Genomic DNA, 10,880 nt, shown 5'->3' on the forward strand with positions numbered 1-10,880 from the left:
CTAGTGACCCCATGGACCCTACCAGGCTCCTCCGTCCATGGGATTTGCTGTAAATGTAGGTAAAATGGAGGGGGAGCAGGTTTTTCACACTTTTGAAGGTTCTTGGCTTAATTTTCTCAGTGAAGCAGGGAGTCACCTCCTGAGACTGAATGAAGGAGGATCGGTTGGCTGGAGAGAGAGGTGAAGCTGTGCAAGGATCCCTGAAGACTGTTGACTGGGATGGAGGACCTAGCTGCTGCGTTGGAAGCAGAGGTTTTGTCAGGGTCCTAGACCTCAGGGGTGTGACGTTTCTTTTAGCAAACGACAGTCTCTGCATCCCATAGAGAGAGGCAGACCATACAGTCAGATGGGAAGGGGTGGTAAGTTTCAGGTCACCACTGTGTGTCAAGGCTGGGCGGGAAAGTGGGAGGACATCAGGAGACTGGCACACTCAGACAAAGCCGGGAGACAGCGCGACTGCAGGGCCCCCTGAGGGGAAAGAAGAAACAATGCGAGGGGAGGGACTGTGATGAAGACGGAGGAGTCGCAGAAACTCTGTGCTGGTTCGAATAGTGTCCTCCAAAAGTCCATGCCCACCCAGAACTTCAGAATGTCACCTAATTTGGACATGGGGGTCTTTGCAGACATAATTAGTCAAGATGAAGTCATAATGCATTAGGGTGGATCCTGAATTCAACGACTGGTATCTTCATAAGAAAACAGAGACACCGTAATACACAGAGAGAGGAGGATGTCTTATAAAGACAGAGGCAGAGGCTGAAGTGACACGGGTCTAGGAATCAAGGAATGGCAAGGATTGTCAGCAACTACCAGAACCAGGAGAGTGACATGAAACAGATTCCCCTTCAGGGTATCTAGAAGGAACCACCTGCCAGACCTCGATTTATGACCAACCTAGATAGCATATTCAAAAGCAGAGACATTACTTTGCTGACTAAGGTCTGTCTAGTCAAGGCTATGGTTTTTCCTGTGGTCATGTATGGATGTGAGAGTTGGACTGTGAAGAAAGCTGAGCACCGAAGAATTGATGCTTTTGAAGCGTGGTGTTGGAGAAGACTCTTGAGAGTCCCTTGGACTGCAAGGAGATCCAACCAGTCCATTCTGAAAGAGATCAGCCCTGGGATTTCTTTGGAAGGAATGATGCTAAAGCTGAAACTCCAGTACTTTGGCCACCTCATGCGAAGAGTTGACTCATTGGAAAAGACTTTGATGCTGGGAGGGATTGGGAGCAGGAGGAGAAGGGGACGACAGAGGATGAGATGGCATCACTGACTTGACGGACGTGAGTTTGAGTGAACTCTGGGAGTTGGTGATAGACAGGGAGGCCTGGCGTGCTGCGATTCATGGGGTTACAAAGAGTCGGACACGACTGAGCGACTGAACTGAACTGAACTGAACTGAATTCTCCAGAACTATGAGAGAATAAAAATTTCTGTTGTGATATTTGTCACGGTACCCCTAGGAAAAGACTACAAAGAGGAAGAAGGTCACGGCTACAGAGCCAGGTTGATGGTGGCCACATCCCCTTTCCCACTTTTGTGCTTTGCCATGACAGTGAGGAGAAAAAGGGTTGGCTGACATTAGAGAGAGTCAGTGAGGTAGACTCGGCGGGACCTGGGAACTCATTAGATGATGGCTAGGGAGGGGAAGGAGACATGGACCAAAGGGGCCAAGAGGACCTGAAGGTGTCACAGCCAGTAAATGAGTGGCCACTGACCTCCTTGTCCTGTGACTGGCACAGCCCTTCTCCCCTGGAAGAAGAGCATGTGGTCTGAGAAGATTCGGGGGGCTGGGTGGAAGCTCAGGAAAGAAGTGGAGGAGGGGCCGTGCTGCTAAGTGACGAGTGAGTTTGCGGTGAGGAGGTAGAGATAATCAGAAGCGATGATGTCTTCCACAGCTGAGGAATGAATGAGAGGAAGGCCAGGTAGAAAAGCTGTGCTCTTTGGACATCAGTGTGGTTTGTCTGCTAAAGGGTTACCTTGGACTCAAGAAAAATTAGTATAACTGTCATTTTTTTCTCTCCCACCCCATGTATGTATATTACATAAATATTAAATTGAACGACATCTCTGCATCATAATCCTGGCTATTCTAACCTCCTACCTGAGTTGGTCACAATGAAACAGAATTGGAAGAAAGCTCAAAGGAAAGAGCACACGACTGTGCCAATGTGTGCGCATGCACACGCGTGTATGCATGTGGTGAGGAGATGGGAAGTGCTTAGAAACTGGGTGTCTCATCCCAACAGTGTCCTTTGGTACACCGGTGTGGCTGATTTCTGGGAGGGTGGCTCCCACCGCTACCTGCCCCAACTCTGCCGGCGTGGTGCTCTCTCTCTGGAGGGGTGGCCATAGCACCCAGGAAGTCCTGGGTCTTGGTTTCCTCTGGTTAGCAGGGGCTCAAGTTCCCTCGGAGGGGATCACCTCCTCCCCTGTGTTGTAGATCATGGCCCAGGCTGCTCCTGCTTCTTGTAGCTGCTGGATAAGGACTCATCCCTAATGCTGTGTTTTGTCTTACTGTAGCAGCAATTTGTTGTTCATCTTCATTATTTCTAAGTACAACCCCTTGGTCTACATTCCTGGCATAGAAACAAAGAACTGGTTAAAGCTAATACCTTCTTTTAATGGAACCTGGAGAGCAAACCCAGAGGATCAGGGTAGGCAACTCTTCCAAGAGCCCGAAAGCCATTTTCCTTCCAGCACAATCTTGATGCTCTCCTTGCCTCTGTTTGCTCAGATAGTTCTTAGATGTAATAGAATACTCCACTTGCAGCTTGATGCCAAGAAAACATTTATGCTTATTTATCAAACCTTCACAAAGAATAGAGTTAAGTAGGATGAAAATTAAGCACAGAAGCAAATAGAGTTAAGTAGGATGAAAATTAAGCACAGAAGCAAATCAAAGCTTAGGTGTTTTATTATGCATACCGCCACCCACAGAGACCAGCTCTGTTGATCAAGAGATAAGCAGAAAAGTCTGGAGGGAAGAACCAGGTAAACCAATGAAGGGGATGTTTCCTTTGCTCCTGTTGTCAACAGCTCTGTGTTGCCCAGTAAATTTCACAACATTTGAAGGCCAGTATAACATAGGAGGGATTCCCTGGTGGTTCAGCAGTAAAGAATCCGTCTGCAATGCAGGAGATGTGGGTTTGATCTCCAGGCTGGAAAAATCCCCTGGAGAATGAAATGTCAACTCACCCCAGTATTCTTGCCTGGGAAATTCCATGGACAGAGGAGCCTGGAGGGCTACAGTCAATGGGGTCACAAGGACTCCAACATAACTTGGCAATTAAACAACAACAGCAACAACATAATACAGAGGAATACTGAAGAAGTGCAAACTTCTTATTAATTCATTCAATATTTTGAGCATCTATTGTGCACTGGGCATTGAGCAAGGAGAGCGCTGGGAATATAAAAAAGAATACAATATCTGTCTTGTGGTAGGCATTAAGATCCATACAAAGCACATAGGCGGGAACTACAGTTACTGTCTGGGGAAGCTGGGAAGGCTTCAGGGAGGAGGTGATAATTCAGGTAATTCTGCAAGATGAGTAGGAGACTGCTAAGTATTAGAAATAGCATGCACTAAAGAACAGAGCTGTAAAGAACATCTTTTGTTCAAGGAACATTAAGAAGTTGAAGGCCGTAATAATTTAGGTAGTGACAGGGGATATGGCCAGAGACGCAGGCCTTCTACCAAACAAGAAAAATGGATTTTATCCTATGAAGGGAGCTCTGCTGGGAGTCTTTTAAGTCGGAGAGCTGCTTGGTGATGGACTGGACTAAACACTGGAAGACTAAAGATGAAGGGTGACAGGTGAGGGTATGGAGGGAAAAGAAGAACTGGCAAAACAAAGGGAAAGAAAAGAGTCAAGGTGAACTGCCAAGATTCCTGGCTGTGCAGCTGGGTGGGTGGTAATGCTATTAACAGAGCCGGGGAGTACAAGATAGCCAGCAGGTTTGGCAGGGAATTATCACATTCACTCCAAACCTGTTTAATGCACCTTGGAGCACTCTGCAAAAAACTCAGAGGGAGTGGACAATACAAGACTACAGAGTGGGAGGTTAGGACTTGTAGTGCAGACAAGGATAGACCTACAAAGAGGAGGTCCACCCGCAAGTCGAGAATCAAGACAGGCACTACTGGGGACTTCCGGGGTGGTTCAGTGGTAAGGATTCTGCCCTTGCAATGCAGGAGGCATTGGTTCAATCCCTGGTCAGGGAACTGAGATCTCTGCACACCACACAGCAAGGAAAAAAGCAAGCAAACAAACAGACATGGGCACAGTATAGGAATTAAGTATGACATCCTGAGCTACAAACTAGAAAGAACCTAGAAGAGTTGGTAATCCAGAAGGCTGGAGCACAGTAGATGGAAACTGCTTCAGGGAGCAGCTATATCCAGCCAGGAACACCTGACTCCCATCCTCCCACACAAGTCTGTGATGAAGTGAAGAAAATCCATCAGGTAGAAGGCACCTGACATCCTTTCTCTGTCTTTCTCTGACTCTGCCCAGTGCCCCTCAGGGCTCATCTCTGGTTCAAATCCTTTTGCAGCCAAAAGGGACATCAAGACCACAGTCATGGGGAATGGACAGGTGAGTCCTTTCCCGGATAGTTCAGTTGCAGCCTGGGAAGGGACAGCAATTTACTCTCTTTGTTAAAAGATTTTTTTTTACCATTATGCAATAAAAGATATAATAAAGGAAAATTTGGAAATAATGGGGAAAAAAGGAGAGAACACTTAGTTTCAGAAATCACCATTACCCTTGCGGAACATTTCCTTCCAATCTTTTTCTATATACATAAAGTGAAGAAGAACTAAAGAGCCTCTTGATGAAAGTGAAAGAGGAGAGTGAAAAAGTTGGTTTAAAGCTCAATATTCAGAAAACGAAGATCATGGCATCTGGTCCCATTACTTCATGGCAAATAGAGAAACAGTGGAAACAGTGGCTGACTTTATTTTTTGGGGCTCCAAAATCACTGCAGATGGTGATTGCAGCCATGAAACTAAAAGACGCTTACTCCTTGGAAGAAAAGTTATGACCAACCTAGATAGCATATTCAAAAGCAGAGACATTACTTTGCCAACAAAGGTCCGTCTAGTCAAGGCTATGGTTTTTCCAGTGGTCATGTATGGATATGAGAGTTGGACTGTGAAGAAAGCTGAGTGCCGAAGAATTGATGCTTTCGAACTGTGGTGTTGGAGAAGACTCTTGAGAGTCACTTGGACTGCAAGGAGATCCAACCAGTTCATCCTAAAGGAGATCAGTACTGGGTGTTCCCTGGAAGGATGGATGTTGAAGCTGAAACTCCAATACTTTGGCCACCTGAAGGGAAGAGAAAATGGGACTCATTTGAAAGGACCCTGATGCTGGGAAGGATTGAAGGCAGGAGGAGAAGGGGATGACAGAGGATGAAATGGTTGGATGGCATCACCGACTCAATGGACATGAGTTTGGGTAAACTCTGGGAGTTGGTGATGGATGGGGAGGCCTGGCGTGCTGCAGTCCAGGGGGTCGCAAAGAGTTGGACATGACTGAGTGACTGAACTGAACTGAAGAGTTTTGCTTATTTTTTTGGTTATTGCTAGCATATGTACTCTTGCCTGGAAAATCCCATGGATGGAGGAGCCTGGTAGGCTGCAGTCCATGGGGTCGCTAATAGTCAGACACAACTGATCAACTTCACTTTCACTTTTCACTTTCATGCACTGGAGAAGGCAATGGCAACCCACTCCAGTGTTCTTGCCTGGAGAATCCCAGGGATGGGGGAGCCTGGTGGGCTGCTGTCTATGGGGTTGCACAGTCAGACATGACTGAAGCGACTTAGCAGCAGCAGCAGCATATGATAAGGTTAGGTTTAGTGTTAGCATACATATATAATGATTCATTTAAAATATTATAAGCTATGTTATTGTACATATTTCATAAATACCACTTTTAATGATTGCATAAATTGCTTTGACTGAAACAATAATCTATTTGAGTCTTATAATATATACATGGTAAAAATTCAAAATGCAGAAAAGGTATACATGAAAAATAAGTCTCTCCCATCCCTATCTCCCAGCCCTTCAGTTCTCCTTAAACATAAAACTAGTTCCATTCTGTTGTGTGTTCTTCCAGGGATATTCTACATATATCCAAGTATGCATTTATAAATAAATGTAAATAATATTCTTTCTTCTCCCCCTAATGGCAGCATATTATACACAATGTCTGCAGTTTGCTTTTTTCACTTATCAGTGTATCTTGGAGTCTGTTCCAAATTGCCAAATTAAAGCTGCCTTGTTCTTTTTATTAGAAAAGCGATTTCTTGGTAGGCAACAAAGGGTGGCTCTCCTAGGAGCAGCGGGACCCTCCCTTGGGCCAAGGTGCCTGTCAGCCAGGTCTGCTCCTATGAGCCAGGAATGTCAAGTCTGTTATCTCCATCTCCCATCCAAAGGATAGGGTGACCCAGAAGCCCAGGAGGCAGGAATGTTTCTCGTTAACGAATGGAGGCTGACTGGAAGACTGCACCTTGCTCCAGAAATGAGGCTGTTTTCTATTTCATGTTCACTGGCTTGTGAAAGCCCACATGCTCCAGGAAACCTCCCCAGGCCTCTCTAGCCATCAGTCTCTCAAGTAGATCAAAGGCAGATCTCTCCAGTAGATCTCCAGGGATGGCGTGACAACCTTGCCACAGACATCCCTCCATCTCCTGGCCACAGCTCTTTTCTCATAGTTTTCTTGAAATTTCCCAGTTAGAGGGCCAGCCTTCAGCACTAGATCTATCCTGCTAGTATTTTAAGGAGTCTTACTTTACTAACTCAATTAGTTCATGCATTTAATATTCAGAAAGATAACCAAAAATCTGAGAGGTTTGATAAAATAATGTTAAAGGTCCTAAAAGAGAGGGAGATTATTGAAGAGAAATATGGACAGTGGCCTAAAGTATTTGTTGGAAACAAGATTTTCCTGTTTTCCTGAACTTCTGAGACCTCCCCCTACTCAACCCCAGATAAACAGGAAGGGTGGATTTCTCATGTTGATAGTGCTGAGGGGACCCAAAGGGTCACACTGTGCAGCTCTTGATCTCAAGGAACCTATAATCCACTGTGTGCCAGGCACAGTGCCAGGCACTATGAATAGATACAGTGAGGTGAGGAGGGGTTCATGGTCCAGATGGTAAGACAGATATCAGTGCAACAGATATCACTAGTGAGTGAAGAGTGGAGGCCCAAAGAATGATAGAGGTTGAGTTTTCAAACTGTGGTCCTTGACTCACTGGTGGATCATGAAAGCAAACTTAGCAAACTCAGGCAGACGCTTTAACCTCTGAGCCACCAGGGAAGCCCCATGGATGTGATCAGGATCTTTTTTTTTTTTTTGGCTGAGCATGTCTTTGTTGCGACATGCAGAATTTTTAGTTGCCGCTTGTGGGATCTAGTTGTCTGATAAGGGATTGAACCCAGGCCCCCTGCATTGGGAGCATGGAGTCTCAGCCACCTGGACCACCAGGGAAGTCCCTAGGATCTTTTTGTAAAAATAGTAGAATAGCATGAAAAATCCTAAAGCTTGCGGCATATATTTTGAACACCGCTTTGTGAAACTTTTCTTTTCCAGTTACATATCAAGTTATACGAGTTTCAGTCATCCTTAAAAATGTATTTATTACTGTGGATTATGGGTATAAAGTTGAAAACAACTGACTTCACAGGAAAGAGTGATTTATGTACTTGTGAGTAGCCAGGGGAAAATACCTCAAAAGTACAGGACCCAGCACTGAGTATGTGCTCAAAAATGTTTACTGAAGCTGTGCATGCTACAGGACTTTAAGGGAAGGCCAAATAACACAGAGTGGGCTCAATAACCCTAATCCTTGGGATCAATGTGGGGGCTACTCAGGCAGTATTTCATATTTCTTACATCTGAGATCCTTCCACTTTGTTCCAAGATCGTTGCTGCCATTCTAATGCAAGTCCTCATCATCTCTGGGCTAGACTCTGGCAAAGGCTCTAAACTGGTGTTCCTTCTTCCCCAGCCCTCTGTACCAGACAGTAGTGTATTCAGCTATCACAGGAATCCCTACCTCAGTGGTTTAAACAAGTAGCGATTTATTATTCACATGTAACAAAAAGTCTGGATATAGACTAACCAGAGCTTATATAAATAGTAGCTCAAGGGTGTGATCTGAAAACCAAGCTCCTTCTATCCGCCTGCTCTATATATCTTTAGCATGAAACCTTCATCCTCGTGGTTGTAAGATGTCTGCTGTACCTCCAGGCGTTATATCCGTTTCCCAGATAGAAAAAAAAAAATGTAGAACAAAGAAACATACCTTTTCATCGGTAAAACAATAGCCTTCCCTGAGACTACTGATGTCCACTCAGTAGACTTCCAAATTATATCTCATTAACCACTTATACTGTAACATACCCTCCCAAGGGCTTCCCTGTGCCAAGGGAACCAGTGAGTTTGCGTTTTTGACTGAATACATTGAAGCCTTCAAAGAAAATATAGGGTTTTGTTAGAAAAAAAAAAAAAATGATGTCTAGAATCATCAGCTACATCCCTTTTAACGTAATTCTTGCTTCTAATCTTTCAATGGTTTTCCATTGCTCTTAAGAGCAAATCTAAAAGCCTTAATGTTGCTGTTATGGACTGATCATGTCCCACCAGGCCCCCAAATTCATGTGCTCATATGACTAAAAGATAAACTAAGGCATATTAAAAATTTTAAGAGTTTATTTGAGTAAAACTCAATTCGAATTGGGCAGCAGCCAATCTAGCAGGCCGAAAGGAGCTCTAAGAAGCTGTACAAAATGAGAGACTTTTATAGCCCGAAGGGAGTAGGACCAAGGAAATTACACTAGGCAAAAAAGTGTGTTGGTTATTTAAGGTTACTTTACTTTAGCGGATGACAGGGGTCTCTCATGTAGATTATCTAACTAGTGCTGATCAGGCAATTTCTGACTGACTGGCTTAAGATTCCATTTCTAGGAGAGATGAAACTGTAATTAAGTCTCAGTTTGACGACATGGGGTTTAGTACAAGCAACTCCAGTTGGGGCCTGGTATTTTTTAATATCCCTGTGGGCCTTAGAAAGCATCACTATGAACAAGGCTAGTGGAGGTGACGGAATTCCAGTGGAGCTATTTCAAATCCTGAAAGATGATGCTGTGAAAGTGCTGCACTCAATATGCCAGCAAATTTGGAAAACTCAGCAGTGGCCACAGCACTGGAAAAGGTCAGTTTTCATTCCAATCCCAAAGAAAGGCAAATGCCCAAGAATGCTCAAACTACTGCACAATTGCACTCATCTCACACGCTAGTAAAGTTATGCTTAAAATTCTCCAAGCCAGGCTTCAGCAATACATGAATTGTGAACTTCCAGATGTTCAAGCTGGCTTTAGAAAAGGCAGAGGAACCAGAGATCAAATTGCCAACATCTGCTGGATCATTGAAAAGGCAAGAGAGTTCCAGAAAAAAATCTATTTCTGCTTTGTTGACTATGCCAAAGCCTTTGACTGTGTGGATCACAACAAACTGTGGAAAATTCTGAGAGAGATGGGAATACCAGAACCCCTGACCTCCCTCCTGAGAAACCTGTATGCAGGTCAGGAAGGAACAGTTAGAACTGGACATGGAACAACAGACTGGTTCCAAATAGGAAAAGGAGTGCATCAAGGCTGTATACTGTGACCCTGCTTATTTAACTTATATGCAGAGTACGTCATGAGAAATGCTGGACTGGAAGAAGCACAAGCTGTAATCAAGATTGCTGGGAGAAATATCAAAAACCTCGGATATGCAGATGACACCACCCTTATGGCAGAAAGTGAAGAACTAAAGAGCCTGTTGATGAAAGTGAAAGAGGAGAGTGAAAAATTTGGCTTAAAGCTCAACATTCAGAAAACAAAGATCATGGCATCTGGTGCCATCACTTCATGGGAAATAGATGGGGAAACATTGGAAACAGTGTCAGACATTATCTTTTTGGGGCTCCAAAATCACTGCAGATAGTGACTGCAGCCATGAAATTAAAAGACGCTTACTCTGGTGGCTCAGAGGTTAAAGCGTCTGCCTGCACTGCGGGAAACCCCGGTTCAATCCCTGGGTCGGGAAGATACCCTGGAGAAGGAAATGGCAACCCACTCCAGTATTCTTGCCTGGGAAATCCCATGGACGCAGGAGCCTGGCGGCCTACAGTCCACGGGGTTGCAAAGAGTCGGACATGACAGAGTGACTTCACTTTCACTTTCACTTTACTCCTTGGAAAGAAAGTTATGACCAACCTAGAGAGCCTATTCAAAAGCAGAGACATTACTTTGCCAACAAAGTTCCATCTAGTCAAGGCTATCGTTTTTCCAGTGGTCATGTATGGATGTGAGAGTTGGACTGTGAAGAAAGCTGGGTGCTGAAGAATTGATGCTTTTGAACTGTGGTGTTGGAGAAGACTCTTGAGAGTCCCTTGGACTGCAAGGAGATCCAACCAGTCCATTCTAAAGGAGATCAGCCCTGGGTGTTCTTTGGAAGGAATGATGCTAAAGCTGAAACTCTAATACTTTGGCCACCTCATGTGAAGAGTTGACTCATTGGAAAAGACTCTGATGTTGGGAGGGGTTGGGGGCAGGAGGAAAAGGGGATGACAGAGGATGAGATGGTTGGATGGCATCACCAACTCGATGGATGTGAGTTTGAGTGAACTCCGGGAGTTGGTGATGGACAGGGAGGCCTGGCGTGCTCCTATTCATGGGGTTGCAGAGTTGGACATGACTGAGCAACTGAACTGAACTGAACTGAACTGAGACAGGGGCTTCCAAGGTGGCTCAGTGGCAAAAAATCCACCTGCCAATGCAGGAGACAAAGGAGACTCAGGTTTGATCTCTGGGTC

The sequence above is a fragment of the Capra hircus genome, chromosome 9, assembly GCF_001704415.2.
Source record: "Capra hircus breed San Clemente chromosome 9, ASM170441v1, whole genome shotgun sequence".
Lineage (NCBI taxonomy): Eukaryota > Metazoa > Chordata > Mammalia > Artiodactyla > Bovidae > Capra > Capra hircus.